Raw genomic sequence first — 19,884 nt, 5'->3', positions numbered from 1 at the left:
AAGTGCTAATGAATTTATACTCATTTTCAACCAGTGATAGTGTCCAGCTAAGGTTTAATCCAGGGCTATTCTCAGCAAAATGAGCAAAAAAATCTTCCAAATACCACAGAGCTGGATTACTACATTGGGATACCATTGAAATAATACAGTTGACCATCCAAAGACAATAAATACAGAGAACGCCGTAAGATCTTTCAGTCCAAAAACTAAAATTATCTAAGAGCTTACAGTGAGCTGACATGGATTTAGACAGGAAGTTCCCAGATTAGCCACAAAAGTTAATGGTTTTGCTTTTTGGATATATTTCAGAAGGCCACTGCTTTCCAAGGATTTTCTCCTTGTGTAATTCATCAGATCCTATATGTATTTTTAAAAAAATAAATAAAAAAATTGCTTAGAAACCAGTGACTGGCATGGTACCCAATTCTAAAATAGTTCTCCAAATAAGTCCCTCATACATTTTTTTTGTGTGTGGGGGGGGGGGTTGTGTGTATGGGTGTATGTGTGTGGTGCCAACTTCTTCATATACTTGGTGTACAACTTAGCAAGTGTTCTTCCATGTTTGAATGGAAGAGAATGATCAGTCTTATCATATTTTTATAGCTTTTGTGTTCCTTTATATTCTGTGCAGTTCTGAGGGCATGTAATCTTTAACTATTTTTTTTATTATTCTCTCAATTGCAGAGTAATTCAGACCACTGTGTCAGGACTTGTTAAGATATGTCAGTTATTAAAATTAAAGCATTTCTTCACTGACAAATGTTAAAGTTAATCATACATAAAAACCTTAAGAAACGTTTTTGAAACATAATTCCTATTATGTTATGGAATCATCACTGATGTGGAACCACCAACTGAAGTGGGGGAGACCTCGATAGGGGGAGTAAAAAGACATTCCAGCTTAGGCGTCTGTGAGGGAGAATAAATGTTTGAAGTCAAGGCATTAGGTCTGTATCTGCCTTTTCCCTCAGGGAAAGCAGACAATCTGGCAAGATTCCTGTACATTTGGTGTTCATCAATGAAGAAAACTTTTTGAGCATTTCTTGGAGCCGATCTAGTTGCTTGTGCCTGACACTGGAAAAGTTCAAGTACCAGGTCTTCCCAAAGCTGCTTTTCCAAAAGATAACTGGACTTTCTTGATTTTTTTTCATTGAAAAACATTTTGCTTCTCATCCAAGAAGCTTCTCCAGTTTTGAAGACTGAAGACAAATAAGACTAATAGAAAATACTATTATGCCTATTATTCAGTGGTGGGATTCAGCCAGTTCGTACCAGTTCGGCAGAACCGATAGCTAATTTTTTGTTGCCCAGGCCCAGAATGGACTTTCGGAAGCAGCATCCACACAGAGAATTGGTTGTTCACATATTTGACTCCCACCACTGTTACTATTATAGGTAGATCTTAACTTATAACCATTAGTTTGGTTTAGTGACTGTTTGAAGTTAAATAAGAAGTGTGACCATTTTACACACTTACGACCATTGCAGAATTCCCTGGTCAAGTGATCAAAATCTGGATGCTTGGCAACTGGCTCATATTTATGATGGTTGCAGTGTCCCATGTGATCATCTTTTGCAACCTTCTGACAAGCAAAGTCAATGGGGAAACCAGATTCACTTAACCACCATGACACCAACTTAATAATTGTATTGATTCACTTAAGTGAGGTCATAAAATGGGTCAAAACTCACTTAACAATTGTCTTGCTTAACAACAGAAATTTTGGGCTCAATTATGGTCATAAATCGAGGACTACCTATATTCATTTCTCGGATTAGTTGAAGTGAATTCTTTTACAATCCTACTTCTTGTGTCCATTTTCTTGTTGTGTCATATTTCTGGGGGGAGGGAAAATGTTATGCAAGATTTCACATATGAAATTTGTCAAACAATCAAACTGAGCAAGAAATATTAACAAGTCCAAAGTCATAGTGGGTGAAATAAATTCAAACTTAGATGTTCGGAAATATTTCCAGCTCAGAAACCCCCAAGCTTCTTCAAAAGTTTGATCCACATTTCCTGTAATTTTGATTTATTTAGAAATTGCTTGGCATCTCTCAATATCTCTCTTTAAAAGCATTTTGTCTATTTGTACATTTGTCCACTTTTAAGAATATACAATGACTCCTAGACTGACAGTCATCACCATCTTCCCTTTAAGCTGGCATATTTGCCAATTATATTATTTTTTCCTATACAGAAAAATGAGCCATTTTTATGCACACCTGTCTTTTTAATAAATACATTTTGTTCTTTTATGGCAAACAACATGGCACCTATCCATCCACTTACTAGAGAGTTACTCTAGGTCAGTGGCAGGGAACACAATGGCAGAAAGAGAGATTTCTTTGGCTCAGCCATAGAGAAAGGATGCAGGTGCAATAAACAAGTGGAAGGGTCCAAAAGATACAATAAACGTTTAAAATATTGCAGCCTATATTTCTTTGGTTAACCTACAGCTTTGGTTTTGCAATAATGAGAATTCCGTTTCCAATAGCACTTGTCTTTTAGCTCCATTGCTACAGATTTTTTCCAAAGCATATTACATAATAAAATTGAATTTCCAGACAGAAGTCAAGATTTTACAACTAAATGTATATCAAGGGAAAACCTTTTCTTTACACTGGCTGCTTATTATATATTCTTGACTTACCCATCCCTTCCGTTCTTGCTAAAATATTTTCCATGAAGCCATTTGGAGAAGAAATGCATAGGATTAGTTCTCATTTTTGTTCCAGCTCTCCAACAGATTTTCTCAGTCTCCCATTTATCACCGAGGTTCTTTTCCCCCCTGATTTTCTATTATTTATTTTATTTAGTCAGGCCACAAACTTAACTTCAATGGAAGAATTATATTAAAAAAAAGATTTAAAATTAATATTCAGATTCAGAAGCTGGTGTTCTACTTGTTTTGAAATACTGAATTTTGAGAGAGAGAGAGAGAGAGAGAGAGAGAGAGAGAGAGAGAGAGAGAGAGAGAGAAAAAGACAAAAAAGTGCAGAATGAGCTGCGCTGGTTACCCGAGTGTTTCTGGGTGCAGTTCAAAGTGCTGGTGGTTATCTACATGGCTTAGAACTAAGCCCTACATGGCTTAGAACTGGGGTACCTGAAGGATTATCTTTTTTCAAGAGTCTCTATCAGTCCAACTTGGTCAAACAGAATGGGCATGCTGCAGATCTCATCAGCCAAAGAATGTCAGCTATCAGGGACTAGAGGCCAAACTTTACCTGCAGTGGCCCCTTTTCTATGGAACATTCTTCTTTTGAATGGCCCCAACCCTGTCAGCCCCTCGTAAGGCCTTAAAAACCTGGCTATGTTTCCAAGCCTCCAAAGGCCTCCTTTCTGTGGATGTACGGCTAACAGGCCAAATATCTTGCTCTTGAATTGGATGTTTTAATGTTTTCTACTGGTTTTGTTTTCATTTCTTTAAAATGTTTTTTTTTAATTGTAATATATGTTCTAGATTGTAAGCTGCCCAGAGTCATTCAGTGAGATCAGTGGCTACAGAAACTGAACAAATAAATAAAAATGAGTAGTTACAGCAGTTCTATAATAAAAGCAAGGGAAAAATCCTAGGAAGCAAATACTTCTGGGAGTTAAAGCATAGCATTGCTACAAATCACATTTTTACCACAGTTAGTATGGTTCAATGCTAAAAGGCAGTTTTGGATTCTTGAGAGTTATGTAGTTTTCAGAACCAGATGGCGCAGTAATAAGTTGAAGCCAGTTGCAACTTTCTAGCATAGAATGAGGCCATCATCATCATATCATCATCGTCATCATTATATTCATATATTATATATGTGGCAGTAACACCCCTGCTACCCGTATACAGTAGTCCTCAACTTATAAGTGCAGTTGGGATCGTGGCTAAGCAGGGCAGTTGTTAAATGAGTCGTGCCTAATTTTGTAACACGTTTGCCTCAGTTATTAAGCAAATCACATGGTCTTGTGCTTGTTGGAAGCCATTTGGGAAGTTCACAAACAGTGATCACATGACCCTGGCAGGGCACAATGGTCATAAATACATGCTGTTGCCAAGTCCCCAAATTTTGATCATGCAACCGATCTAAATGTAAGGACTTGTCACAAGCCACTTTTTTCAGTGCCGTGGTAACTTCACATGGTTGCTAAAATAATAGTTCTAAATCAATGTTGTTTTGTTTATAAATTTTGACTCTGGGTGGCTCCCACAGTTAAAAGGGGGAAAAATGAGAAATTAAGAAAATGTATAATTTTTTGTTAATTTTGGAGATGGAAAGTGAACAAACCAAAGAAACAATGACAAGGTGGGCAAAAATTTTTGGTTATAATATAGAACTAGAAAAATGGCAAAAATTATGGGAGAGAAATTATAAACTGACAATGTCAACTTCGTATAAAGAAAATCTATATAAAATGTTTTATAGATGGCACTTGCCACCAGCAAGATTAGCAAAAATGTTTAAAAGTATGTCAGATAGATGTTGGAAATGTAAACATAACTCAGGCACGTATTATCATATCTGGTGGACATGTGGTAAAGCAAAGGCCTATTGGAAAAAAAATATGCCTGGTTAGAAAATATGTTGGGAGAACATGTAGAATTTAATCCTGAACTTTTTCTATTAGGTATGATACCAGAAAAGATTAATAAACAAAGTTTATATTTGGTTCTACACATCACAACAGCAGCAAGAATAACCTTTGTGCAATACTGGAAAATGAAGGAATACCACCAGAGGAAGAAGTAATTAAAAAATATTGGAATGCGCAGAGATGGACAGATTAACTATGAGATTGAAAGATAAAGAAGAAACAGAATACTACCAAACCTGGGAGTCATTCTACAAATGGCTAGAGGAGAGAACCTAAGATTAGGATGTGACTATGTATTAGCGCTTTTGAACCCAGACTGCACGCTGGTTGAAAAACTAACATATGTATGTAAGGGGAAAAAAATGAATGAAATCTTTATTTTAAAAAAGGGGAAAAAATAAACAACCAAAACAAACAAACAAAAAACCATTAAAAGCAATTCAGATCATAAAACATAATTGAGAGGAGACTGCTGTCCATGCATTACAAACAGTGCAACCATTTTGCAGGCTCCATACCCCCAACAAGGTCCCCAGGCAACCACAGCAGAAAAGGCTCTTCTCCTGGGTCCCATCAGATGAGATTCCTTAGTAAAGGGGGAGAGTAACGTGCCTCTTCTGTGGACCTGTGAAATGAGTAGATGTAATCACGGAAAGGTTAAATATTCAGTAAACTAATGCGCCTTGGTATGCTTGGGTGGGAGCTAAGCATGTAAATATGTGTACTCAGAAATATGCCTCTTGCACTTTGACATCCTGATTAGTAAAGTTTTCTGGTTTTCATATTTTTGCAAATTTTGAGCAATAGCCAATGGGCAAATCAGGGATGACCCTGCCCCCCCAATCCCCACCATACCAGTATATATAAGAGTGGAATGGGCCAACTCGCCATAGGACAACTCACTACAGGACAATTTAACAATTCCATTTAATTATTTAAAATAAATAAAAAAATATTTTAATTTTTGCCATTCCCATTTCATTCTGTCCCTCCTTTTGCATCCTTTCTCTAATGATTCTATTCCATCATTTCTTAGATATTAGTGTAATTCTTGTCCTGCAGCAAGTTGTCTTGTGGCGAGTTGTCCTGCAGCGAGTTGGCTGCGGCACGTTTTAGCCCTGGAGCATTGTGAATGCTCCAACACTGGAAGTTTTTAAGAAGAGATTGGACAACCATTTGTCTGAAATGGTAAAGGGTTTCCTGCCTGAGCAGGGGTTGGACTATACAACCTCCAAGGTCCCTTCCAACTTATTCTATTCTATTCTACTCAGTTGGCCATGGCAAGTAGGGTGCGACGAATTGTCATAGATCTATATAAGTGTGTATCACATATACTTGACTCTGCAAGTATAAATGTACTGTAGACCTATTTAGGGATGCGGTGGCTCAGTGGGTCGAATCCCGAGTGCTGCATAACAGAGTGAGTGCCTGTTACTCGTCCCAGCTTCTGCCAACCTAGCAGTTCGAAAGCACGTAAAAATGCAAGTAGAAAAATAGGGACGACTATGGTGGGAAGGTAACAGCGTTCTGTGCACCTTTGGCATCTAGTCATGCCAGCCACATGACCACAGAGACGTTCTTGGACAAGCGCTGGCTCTTCAGCTTTGAAATGGAGATGAGCACCGGCCCCTAGAGTCGGAAACGACTAGCACGCATGTGCGGGGGAACCTTTACTTTACCTTTTTAGACCTATTTATCTGATAAAGCTATTTTGTTTCTTCTGTTTCTTTCTAAAGGTTTTTGGCTTTAAAATGGCATTTGCTCACATTTACTTTAAATAGAAAACAGCAGACAGTTAATATTTTTTTTTAAAAAAAGTTACCCATACACAGAATGTACACTTAACCAGCAAATGTCAAGACCCATTTGTTACAATGGTACACCTCAAAAGGAACAGAGAATACATTCTGCCATCTCTCAGACCCGTCTGAGCAACTATTTTTGTTCTTGAAATAACTACTTATTCATTGCATAATTATGGAAGTTGTGCAGGATAAACATGAAAGGTCTCTAAAGAAATATGTCATGTCTCAGAAATATCCTTCAGTGGAAAGAGACTGATTAATTAATATAGCTAATAAATAAACAAATGCTGCTGGAAAATGTGTTAATAAAATACAAGGGTGTGTATGAAATTATGTGGAAAATCTACAAGTTTTGGGTCCATACTACAGTAGATTGTATATTAAAAATGCTAAGAAACATCTGGAAAAATAACTCTCTTTACATTACGTATGACCATCAAGCAACTAGTTTACTTCAAGTTATAGAAAAGAGCAGCCAGATGTAAAAAAAATGCTGTTTAAAGGGGTCTGAATTATGAGATTCCAATAAGACACTCATATTAAGACAGTAATGAATATTACACCCAGCATGTATGTGTGCATGTGCACGTGTATATGCTTGTAGCTCTGATTGATGAAAATTGGCACACATAATGCCTTTAGTTACTTTATAAGCTTTGTGAAAGTTCAGATTTGGCCAGAATATAGATTTTATTAACTTATTGACCCAAACATTATTTGGTAGCCAGTTTTACAAAAAAAACCCACCAAGGATTTTAATTTGGATGACTTAGTCTTTAGCAGGTGGCAACATCTAGCTGATTTGGAAAAAATACTGGGATGGGAGACCACCTGGAAAATCCCAGAAGTGCAAATAAACTGCAAGTAGAAAAAATATTTCAGAAAATGGCATTGCTGATTAATTTTCCACATTGTGACCAAAAAAATTGCTTGGATATGGTTGGAAGATTTAGATGAGCCAAGTGCTATATAATGCAGATCAGAAGGCACTTCTCAGTAAATGCATCAAACCTCGAAAATAGATTTAGACTCTCATTTTATGAGGACACATACAATCAGAAATAAAAACGACTGTATTTGGGTGATCAGAATGAGCTTCTTTAAGTCAGAAATATGCTAATTAGCAGAAGAGCCCATACAATGCAGCTACAGTAAACATTGCTAACGATATGCTTAGTATACTTCAATAAATAAATAAAAAGATCACATCTATTGTTTATCCAGTTATCATTAATGTTAAACAAGCATCTGCACCTATTGTAGATGTGATGGGGAATTCTATGGCAAATTGAAAGAGGTGTTACACACCGCATCAAGAAAGGACATAATAAAACTAATATTTATTTAGAATGCAGAAGAACGAAGGAAACTGGAATCGTAGGAAGATGGAGGAATGAAATTCAGCCAGCCAGGATTATGGAATTACTGGTAAATCATTGGAGTCAAATATGTGGGTTATATTTTAAAAAATGCAAAAGAGAAGGGACATCTTCAACAGATTTGGCATTCTCATATAAAAGAACTTGAGACTTCTTTTACAGGAGGAGAGAGAAGATACACTGTAAAAACTGAAGTGGAAAAGAACAATTCCAAAATTTCAAAGAGAAAAAAAGGATATAAGCAATTTTCAGAATCAATAATAATGATAGCTAAAAAAAAGGAGAGCCTTGATCATTAGGAAAGAAGTTTGATGATTAACCTTCAGATTTTCCCTGTGAACAAAGAAAAGCTGGCTTAACCAACTGTAAAAGGTTTCTGTACAGGAATGTACTGATGGTCAACATATAACCAGTCACTTAGTGACTGTTTGAAGTTGCAAAAGGGCCCCCAAAATATATTTATGATCCCAAGTTAAAGTTCTAACATCTGGACTCTCCCTATGGCCACATGATCACATTTTTGATACTTGGCAACCAACCCACATTAACGGCTTTTTCAGCATCCTGCAGTCACATGGCCATGACCTAGGGTAGGGGTAGGCAACCTCGGCTCTTTTATGACTCATGGACTTCAACTCCCAGAATTCCTGAGTCAGCTGACTCAGGAATTCTGGGAGTTGAAGTCCATGAGTCATAAAAGAGCCAAGGTTGCCTACCCCTGACCTAGGGTGTTTCTTGCAGGAAATTAGTGTTTACTTTGGTTTCTGGCAAAAAAACCCCAACACCTGTGGCAGCCAATGGGCTTGCTTAGCAATCACCACATTTGCTTTAACAACTCCTGCAGAAAATGTTGCAAAATTGGGTTGGTCACATGGGTGCCTCAACTTAGGACTCTCATGAATACAATGGTTTCATGTCTGTCATAAGTTGAAGACTACCTGCACCTGTAATGAAAAGGGGAGGATGGAAAGAAAACACAAATTGTCAAACCACTGCCCAAAGCTTATAAACAATGCAACTCTAAATGGGTAGAAAAATACCAATAAAGAGGCAGATTTCTGGCAAAGGGAAAGGGAAAGAGTTAACACAGGTTGTACAAGGGCAAGAATAAGGAATACAAGAAACAAGTTTACTTTAGCTTCACTGAATACAGCAAGTAGTGTGTATGAATGCTAGAATGTCTATCAGGATTAACGAGTGTGCTAAAACATTTTAATCTTGTGAGTCTTTTGTCTTTACAATGGACAAGAATCTACTACAAGAACTGAATTTGGAACAACATGATGATGGGCATTTTTTTCGATTGTTTTATCATACCTTATTATTTTTAGTAATAATTTAAGGTAGCAAGCATACCTAATACTCTGTCTTCCTCCTATTTTCCCCACAACAAAAAACCCTGTGTGGTGAAAATTGGAGAGAGAGAGAGAGAGAGAGAGAGAGAGAGAGAGAGAGAGAGAGAGAGAGAGAGAGAGAGAGAGAGAGAATGAGAGAGAGACAGAGAGAGAGAGAGACAGAGAGACAGAGACAGAGAGAGAGAGAGAGAGAGAGAGAGAGAGAATGAGAGAGAGACAGAGAGAGAGAGAGACAGAGAGACAGAGACAGAGAGAGAGAGAGAGAGAGAGAGAGAGAGAGAGAGAGAGAGAGAGAGATTGGCCCAAAGTCATTCAGCCAGCTTTCATGTCTAAAGTAGGAGTAGAACTCACACTCTGCTGCTATCTAGCCTGTTACCTGAAACAGTAGAGCAAGCTGGACTAGGGTAGGTAAAGGTGCTATTACCTTATATAGTAAATATGTTATAAAAATTATAGGACTGGAAGAAATTAAACTGTAGTAACATAAATTAAACTGGGCGGATTTTGTTTCCTTGAGCTCAAGAACAGAAAAAGATGGACAGCGTGCTGTAGAAATAAAGACGAACCTTAGGGAAGAATATATCTGCAAATTTAGGCACAATTGTGAGAGATGTAAACATTTCGGTGACAATAAGGGATTTTCTAAAAAGTAATATCCTAGGATGGCTGGCCATTAAGAAACATGCAGAGAGGAGATAAGACCTTTTTGAATTATGGAGTTCAAGATAAAAATAGGTCATCCTTAGCTATTCCCAAAGTAGTATTTTCCTTCCCTTTCCAAAACAATTTTGGTTCTGGATGCAATCTCCCATATTTCACTTATGATGTGACTGCTGATGTATTCAGAGTTTCAGATCTGCCCAGCCCCAGGGGTCACTTTGGACTGGTGGGGCACACCCCTTCACTCCAGGTATCGGAAATTATCCCTTTTGGCCTGAGCATCTTTCTGCAGAGGCATTATGCTGCCATAATGCTCAAGAAGCCCTTTCAATATCGGAACTGACAGCGTGGATCCAGCAGACTTTTAAAAGAACAATAAACTTGGTTTATTTCATTCCTAGTTTAAACTAAGGCATAGAGCACTTTAGGAAGACTCTTGCGAAAGCATTAATTATGTGCCACACAGGTTGGCTTAAACCAGGAAAGAAAGTCAAGTTCTTCCACCTGTGTATTTATTTTATGATTTATTTATTAAACTTACAAGCTGCCCATCTTTCCTAGAGGCAACTCTAGGCAGAAAAACAACTATATAAAATACCAGAATACATAGTAACACTAAATTTGGTTTAACATTGTCAAAGATGGGGAGGAAGGGAGCAAGAAGCAAACAGGGAAGAAGAGGGATCTTATCTTAGTCCAGTATCCATCTCCAGAATGACATGCCCCTATTGGGGCCTGAAGCCAATTGGCAGAGCCAGGTCAAAAGAGTGGATGTGGATTTCACTGGGATGGGGGTAAGCTTTTTTAAAAGATTGCTAGTTCTGTTACCATTGCACATATTACAGGTGTTCTCCTGGGATTTTGCAGGGCCGCACTTTTTATTTATATTATCTTCGTTTTTCTGAATCCATTCTGGGTATGGCAACATTAGGTACTAATTGTCTATGGAGATTTTCAGTCACCCAGGTCATGGTTGTTCCAAAGGGTATTTTTCAAGAGGCACTTGAAGACGTTTTGCTTCTCATCCAAGAATCTTCTTCAGCTCAGAGCTTCTTGAAGAAGCTTCTTGGATGACAAGCGAAACATCTTCAAAGAAAAACAAGAAAGTCCAGTTGCCTCTTGAAAAAGCACCTTTGGGATTACATGCTAATGGCCACAGGGTTAGAACAGACTTTGTGATCCATCATTTCCAATGCTATATTATTATTATTATTATTATTATTATTATTATTATTATTATTATTATTATTATTATTATTATTATTATTATTATTATTAATAATAATAATAATAATAATAATAATAATAATAATAATAATAATAATAATAATAATAATAATAATAATAATAATAAAAAATTGGAAGGGACCTTGGAGGTCATCTAGTCCAACCCCCTGCTAAGGCAGGAAACCCTATACCATTTCAGACAAATGGCTGGTCAGTCTCTTCTTAAAAACTTCCAGTGTTGGAGCATTCACCACTTCTTGCAGTATTAAGTGAAGCAATGGCTCAGCAATTGTCTCCTGCTTTCATTCTATGTTCTACCTCTCTCTTCATCTGTGACTTGTCATCTGGTTTAGTTTTAAACCCAGGTTTAGCATGCTCTTTCATAAAATTAGCCCATCTGACAGGTCACAGGTGACAATAAAAGGTTGCACTGAGTGAGAACTGCGTTGCTCCCTCCTGCTTCACTCCACATACCACAACTCTATTTGTAGGGCAACTTGATGGGTAGATAAATCTGGCATTTTAAGTACTTTCCTACTGCATTCTACTCCAGAGACCATTAGGGACTGTTGTCCACAGAGAGGTGGGAAAAGAAATTTCAGCTCTTTAAAGATCAGGATGGGAAACTGGTACCAAGTGAACAATTGTAATTATGCTTTCTTGCCCTGTTATTCTGCACAATAACAGAATCTCAGAAACCTGCAGCTACTCCCTCTCCTATTTTATATTAAAGAGAATCAAGGTAGGGTAATTTCAAGTTTTTTCTTCCCTATCTCCTATCTAGTTGGCTAAATTGCTGAGATACATCATAGTTACTGAATTCCTTCCTTAAAGATGTCTCCATATTTCTTTACAAGAAATCAATCAGGGATAATTGGTCCATTCTTTTCTTTAATTTAAGGTGGAATAAATTAGGAATGGGCAATTAGAGCAACACAATATATGTCAGCATACCTTTCTGCCAGCAAGGAACTCCTGGATAATCCCGCACCACTGTTCTCCAGTAGCTCTATAAAAGTGTGATGGACTTTTAACTAATCAGCCATTTCTGGGCCAAAAAAAGGGTGGTCTTTCCTTTACAATAATAATGATGAGGCAATCAAGATGATCAATGAAAAGAAGCTTTATACTGATGTGGTTATTATTTGCAGAAACATGAGAAAAATGTTTATATTTGATTGTCATTTATTTAAATAAGAACTGTATTAATTTAAGGTTGGCTAAAGAGAATATTATTGGAAGAAGAGGAAATCAAGTAAAGTTATTATATGAAATATAGAATTATAGAAATTAATTGTTATTGATTGTTTTTTTAAATACTAACCCAGACATCACAATATTTACTAAATATTGAGGTGTATATTAAAAATCAATAAAACATATTTTCAAAAATTAATAATCTGCAAGCAGGAAAAAAAATTGCCTAAAAACAAAGAAACAAAAAATGGCATAGATTGTCTTCCTGGTTGAATACTGGTGAACATATATCAACAGTAATAGTTACCCTCCCACCATTGCAAAACAGGTCCATAATTTATGTCCTTCTACATCTCTATCTGCTAAATTACCAAATGACATTAAAATATTACATATATGAAAATCTATTATCTATTTTCTGATGTTGTTTTTTTTCTTTTTTAGATTTTGTATTTTAATTTTAGAAATAAAATAAAAATTATTAAAAAAATAATCTATAAGCAGAATATCTCACATTTTAGGTATGTGATGTGAAATGATGGCTTATAACAGTGTTTCACAACCTTAACAACTTGAATATGTCTTTCCTTTTTCCATTTTCAATACATAAGAAAATATACACAACTCACAAACTGAACTGTTGGAGACCTTGGTGCTCTTTGAGCTGGGTTGTTTGCTTGCAGGTGTAGTTGGCAATGAGACGTCTGCCACCAAACAACCAAGCTCAAAGACACCACAATTTTTCCATTTTTTTCTTTCATTCCTCTGCCAGCCAGTTGGCCTGCTACCATCTAGGGCTTAAATCATCTTTTCGTTTTCCATGATGCCAAACATGCCAATTTCCCCAATCCATACGGGCGTGGCCTTTGGGGTCACATGTAGGTGTGACCCATTTTCCTACACGTTTAAATCAGTGCAGTACAGTAGGGCATAAATCAAAACGCAGAGTGATTTGGGTCAAATCTGCATTTCCAACATCACCTACCTGATAGGCTTGTTGTAAATATTTTTTTTTTCAAATACAAGAATGCCACCTTCTCTCCCTGGAAAAGAAGGAGGCGTATGGAGTCAGTGCCTTTTCCTATTTTTGTGTTCGATATAATCCTCTCGAGCTTAGAGAAATGTGAAAATGAACCCAAATCACCAATTTCTTTCTCTGTCTGTCAGCCACATTGGATCCCTCTTGCTCTGCCAAGGAGGAAAAAAAGGGGTCCTTATATCATCCCACCTGTGTGAGGTGAGCCTTTTTCTTCGGGGAGATTATCTTTGTTGTCTGTGGCCCCAAGAAACAGCTTCTTCTCTTAGAGTATTTGTAAGATGTTGCGTGAAGAAAAATGTCATTGTAGGTTTGGGGTGGTAAGAGAGCAGCAGTTGTTTCCTCACTATTCCTCGCTATTTGGGTATTGAAAGAAAAATTGTCATCAGGGTCCAGTCCAAGCTGGGACTGCTTTAGAAAGAAGGCTGTAGTTTATTGAAGAGGAGAGCCAGACAGAAAGATGGCTCTGAAAAAGCTGACCACATGTAGATGGTTTCCTGTTCCTGTTTGAGGCTTTATATTTCCTATGCCATGTACTTTGACCTGAGTCTCAGTGTGTCCTTTTGGTATTGGTGAGTTAATCCTATTATGTCCCCAAAGGTCATGTCTTTTAGAGTTTGGGTGGGATATGTAGATTTTTAGGTCTCTCTGTCTTCCTAATTTCATGAGCTTCTAGCTTCCTAGCTCCAACCTTCCTGAATGGATTATTACATCTGCAATTCTAAAAGCTGGTTTCTGCTGAATTTTCTGGCTGGGGCGGGGGGAGAGGGAGAAGTTTCTGCCTTTTTAAAAATCTTCTCCATTATTCCTTTGGAGAAATATATTCTGCCTTTTTTAATATTCCCCGAAATATTTCTCTGGATTCTTCCCACATGGGTTTTATGTGTTTGTATAGATTGTTTAGGGGAGGGAGGGAACGAGTTCTATGCCACTTTATGTGGCATAGAAACTCTGTAAACTTTGCTAAAGTTAAGATGAATGGGATCTCTGGATAGGATCTGGACTGAAGCTTATCTCACAGATATCTTAAAAGGAATGTCCAATTTCTTCCATCTATTCTCCCAGGAATAAAAAAAAAAGTAACATACAAATCACTGATTCACCTTCCCCCCCCCCAAAAAAAAATGCTCTTCTATCTTGTATTGATAAAATATTAAAAAGTATGTAAATTTAAATTAAGTTTTTTAAGTTAATCTAACTTCTTTCTCACAGGTATGAAGATTATTCTCATTTCTACTTATGCTCCAGAAATGTAGGAAATTGGAAAACAAAATTAGGGCCTTAATATACCATGCAGTGTAAATTGTAAAGATAATGTTGAACTTTATTGCTATACTGGGGTCTCTGCATCATAATTCACCTTGGTGTTTTAGGATATCTTTGGAAGAATATCTAGGCAGATATTGGGGAAATGGCATTTTTAATAGCTTGATATAAATACTCCTGGTGAATCTGAGCAAGTCTGAAATAATTTTAAGAGACAGAAACTGAACCAGTTCCTAGTCCATCCAGTCACTTTCTGTAGCTCCATCTGATTGAATTCTGCCTGCATATTCCGTAATTCTGAACAGTTTCTACCAAAATAGAAAAAGGCAAAAATTCAACACATCCATAATGAATGTTGGAGAAATCTAATAAATTTTTTACCTGATGTTTGGCTAAGATTTGGAAGATGATCTACTAATATCACTCTTGGGTGCTGCTTTTCCATCTTTCCATTATAGCTACTCTAAATTAATCAGAAAATCTCTATGCAGTGCTGAGACAGGCTTCTTTGTAAGATAATCATTGTGTGACATCTGGAAGATTATAGACTGTGTGCCTTCTGCATTCCGTTTCATCCATGCTCAGAATTTCCAACCACAGCATTTGATTTTAAAATGTTACCTTATGAGAGTAATAATAATAATAATAAAAGATCTTTATCTTCAAGGGATATGAAAACAGTGCAGTAACTCCCTCTTAAAAGGAAATGTGCAGGGCAGCAATAGCGTGCCTTCCCATTTTTCTGGTCCATGTTCCTAGTCTGAAGGACACAGCTTGCATGCCACATGGCTAAAATAGCCCAGTTCCCCTTAGTTCAGTATAGTAGAAGTCTCTACCATTTTTTAAAACAATTTTTATTAGTTTTTCAAGTTACAACCTATATATCTAGAAAGCATCATGGTACCTGGGTAGTCATCAATTGAATAACAGAGTTTTCAATACATAGTTCGGGTTACATTATCATAGTATCCTTCTCTATTTCCCTCAACATTCAATACAACATATTTAAAATAACAGATTTATAAGACTAGCATGGTCAATTAAAAAAGATTTTGTCAGTCCAATTTCAGTGAAGTATATCTATATCCTGTTATTAGATTTTATCTAATTTTGATGTTAATTGTAGTATCCAAGTTTAACCTTTGACATCCCAAATAGTATTCAGAACCCAAAATTACCTTATTTTATTACACCAAAGATTGTATCATCTAACATACACCCAATAGTTAAATAGCTAATATCTACCTAATAAACATTGTTTGTTTCATATCTTGATACGTCACAAGTTACCAATCAGAGAGCCTATACTGTATTTATCAATCTACTTCTACTTATACATAACCAAAATTTTAACATCAAAGATAGGATACATAAGCCAATTTTCCATTATGTCAATATATAAATTTATATTTGGAATAAGTCTAAGTACTTAAACACATTTTAATTCTATCTCACAAATACGTCACTAATTACTAACAAAATGACCTATAATAGTTCTTTCATTTTTTTAAACTCTAACTCTAGGTTTCTTTTTTTGCCAGTCAGGTTTCCAGACCAAGGGCTTTAAATTGCCAAGTAGGTCTTCCTTTGCTCACATGCATATTATTTGCACCAGAGGAGGCCATCCAACCATCAGCGGTGTACAAAGGTTGAACCATTTATAGTCATTATATTGTTGCCATGTTAATTCCACTCTCTTTATTTGCTATGACATCTCTGTCTGCAGTTCAGTCTGGATTCTTCTTCCATCTGGGTAGATCTGTTTTAAGGAGAGAATCTTATCCAGTATTGTAGTTAGTAGTTGACTGTCCAGGCTTTCCACAGGTTGTCTTAGTTGGTCTTTGGCGTCCTCTTTGTTGGCATCACTATCTTGCTTGTAGAGTACTTCTGAAATTATAGGCTCTTTAGAAAGGGTCAAAAGATGAGTATTACGTTTTTCCCTAGTTTGTTGTTCATCTTTAGGATTGTCTGTCATAGTAGTAGTTCCTTGTACTTTAATAATTGTAGGTTCTTTGAGTAAAGTCAGATTTTGGGTAATAGTTTTTTCAGTACTTTGTTGTTGTTGCTTATATTCCTCTGTCTCAATAGTAGTAACTTCCAAGTTTGTTATATTCTGAAGTATAAATTCTTTAGTTGCAGTCTGGGTTTCAGTTTGTAAATTAAAGTTGGCATGTAAATTATTTAATCTGGAGATAGACATCTCAGTGACTCTATAGATTGTTTCAAATATAAGATTATGATCAAGTGAGGTTTGTGGCTGATCGTTCTCCATTTTGCAGTAATTATAAATAGTCCTTAGTGACTTTAGATTGGGAGCTGCCCAGAATTGGTTATAAGAGGGCCAGCTATACAAACAAACAAACAAATACATCTCTCTATATATCATTTAATAATTTCCAGTGTTGAAGGGTCGCTGTTATCTTAAGGAGCAAAAAAAAGCCAGCAATCATGTAGTACCTTTTCAAACTAATATATTTTATTAAAAAGCATAAGCAATTTTTAAATTTTTAAATTTTTAAATTTTAAATTTAAATTTTAAATTTGGGCTATTGTTATTTAATCCTATTTTAATTTTAACTTTATCTTAACCTTTGTACTGTTTTAACTGTTTTTAACTTTGCCCTCTAAACCGCCCTGAGTCCTTCGGGAATAGGGCGGTATAGAAATCTAATTAATAAATAAATAATAAATAAATAAATAAATTGTGAGTGGAAAAGATGCTGCTACATTCCTGGTTTTTTGCCACCATTGACTAAGCCAGCTCTCCTTCTATCGTGTCTACAATAAGTTATTGTAAAGGACAGTCTGTTAATATAAATAACACACTGGAAGCTATTTAGAAATAACTACAATAAAGTATACCTTATTATGGAAAGTACATGAATATTAATTTTATTCATGCAATTACATGAATAAAATTGCTGAGATAGCTTCACTTTCATGCTGTTACTTTTCTTAAGGGTTTTTTTTTTAAAAAAAAAATCATCTCAACATAACAATAGTTCCACATTCCAAATCCTCTTGTTTAGTCTATGGGTCATCTTTTGAGCAAGCCAAAGCACATGTGCTAATAGTTAGTGGAATAGCTACTGTATGCCAAAGTCTGCTATGAAAAACACACCCTTTTGCTTACTGTGCCTAAAAGAGTAAAAGAAAAAAAAAAAGAACAATAATGTTCACATTGTAATTCTTATGGCTTACACATGAAATACTTCATGCAGTCCTTCTTCCAATAGTTCCCAAAGGGTGATTCCTACTTATAAAACAAACTACCCCATCTTGCTCTAATATGCATTTGGCAGGAACTTAAGAGCTTGGATAGAAAGACTTTCCCATTGTCCAGTTGGACGCATTTCCAAGGCAATGTATTATAATACAGCTAAAAGTATTTTAGAGACAGAATGCAGTTCAAATTATTTTCTACTTCTTAATATAAAGAAATATTAAAATTACAAATCAGGGGAAAACTGTTTCATTTCCCCCAAATATTTTTAACTTGACCATCAGTTTAACTTAACCATCAGTTGGTCAAGTAAGGCCTAGACTTCCATATTTTAGTTTTAGAAATGTTCAGGGCTTTTTTTCTCATAGAATGCTCAGAACGGAGTTCCGGCACCTTTTTTGGATGGAACCTTGTAGGATAGGCAAGGTGGGTTGTATGACATGTGTGAGTTCCGGCACCTTTTTCTTTTACAAAAAAAAAGCACTGGAAATATTTATTCCATCTTTCTGATAATTTATTGATTGATTTATCACACTTGGAGACCGCCAGTCTTCCTCACAGAGTGATACACAAAGATAAAAGTAATACAATATAAATAATTATAGAGATGATGGTATGGTCAAACTATCTATTCGAAGTAAAAGGTACAAGCAAACATTGAATTTTGTAAATGTTTTAATTTGTTTTTCTGGATAGTGGTTAGAAAAATTGGGAGTTTCTAATTATTTTTAAAAAGATACCCTCTCAGTGTGTACAGCTGAGGCATATCACTATTGTGTGTGATATGTACACACAAAGTAAAGGGAGTGTAGAGAGACCATGACTTAAGTTAGCCCTTCAAGAAAATTCTGTGTTGTTCTATACCTTTAAGAAGGATGGGATTGTATGCTGGTAGTTCTCACTTAATGATTGGTTGCTTAATGAGCATTCAAAGTTAATGCAACACACCCCCAAAGTTACTTATTACCCATCTTAAACAATTGCTGCATGTGTCATGTGACCACAATTTGCAATTTTTTTTTCTTCCTAGTTTCAGGCAAAAAAAGCCCATTTGGGAGAATGGATTCACTTAATGACAATATGGTTCATTTAATAACTACATGATTTACTTAACAACCATGGTGACTCACTTTACAACCATTGTAAAAACAACTGTAAAATTTAGCCAGGTCACATGGTGTCCCATTTAAGGACTGCAATGACTTAGAAATTTAGTCATAAGCCATTGCAGTCTTTAAGCGGGACACCAGGTGACCTGGCTGAATTTTAGAATTGCTTTTACAATGGTTGTAAAGTGAATCACCATGGTTGTTATTGCAGTCGCTAAGTGAGAACTACCTGACTTAATTTTATTGAGAAATGTGTTCTGCACATTACGTCATTTATATGTACTCTGCTGAGCTAAGCTATAATTTCAACTTTTAAATGAATCCTCCAGTTCATTTATGAGACATTTGTGACCGAAGGCAGCTAGAAATCTTAAACAAAAAAGAAAAAAGAAAAAGGGAAAAAAGATAACTAAAAAAGATTCTTGCCTATACTGGACGGTGTATACTTCAGTTCATATTCTACAAAAGATAAGGAAATCTAACATAGACATTGCCAGTCAGATATAATACAATACATGTGATGAAGGGGTTGCAAACAAACCTCTTTTACTTTGCAACCTGTTGTTTCTGAATCCTAGGTACACTAGTCCTTGATTTACAACTTGTTGCTTAGCGACTTTTTAAATTTATGACAGATTCCCCCCCCCCCCAAAAAAAAAGGTATCAGAATTAATCAGAATAGAGCTGGAAGGGATCTTGGAGGTCAATAGAATAGAATAGAATAGAATAGAATAGAATAGAATAGAATAGAATAGAATAGAATAGAATAGAATAGAATAGAATAGAATAGAATAGAATAGAATAGAATAGAATAGAATAGAATAGAATTGGAAGGGACCCTGGAAGTCTTCTAGTCCAGCCCCCTACTCAAGCAGGAGACCCTGTACCCTTTCAGACAAGTGACTGTCCAGTCTCTTATTAAAAACCTCTAGTGATGAAGCACCCACAACTTCTGAAGTCAGGCTGTTCCACTGGTTAATTGTCCTCACTGTTAGGAAGTTTCTCCTTAATTCCAGGTTCATTCTCTCCTGGATTAGTTTCCATTCAT

This window comes from Vipera berus (genome assembly GCF_964194415.1).
Source record: "Vipera berus genome assembly, chromosome: 3".
Taxonomy (NCBI): Eukaryota; Metazoa; Chordata; class Lepidosauria; order Squamata; family Viperidae; genus Vipera; species Vipera berus.
Note: the sequence above shows the minus strand (reverse complement) of the source record.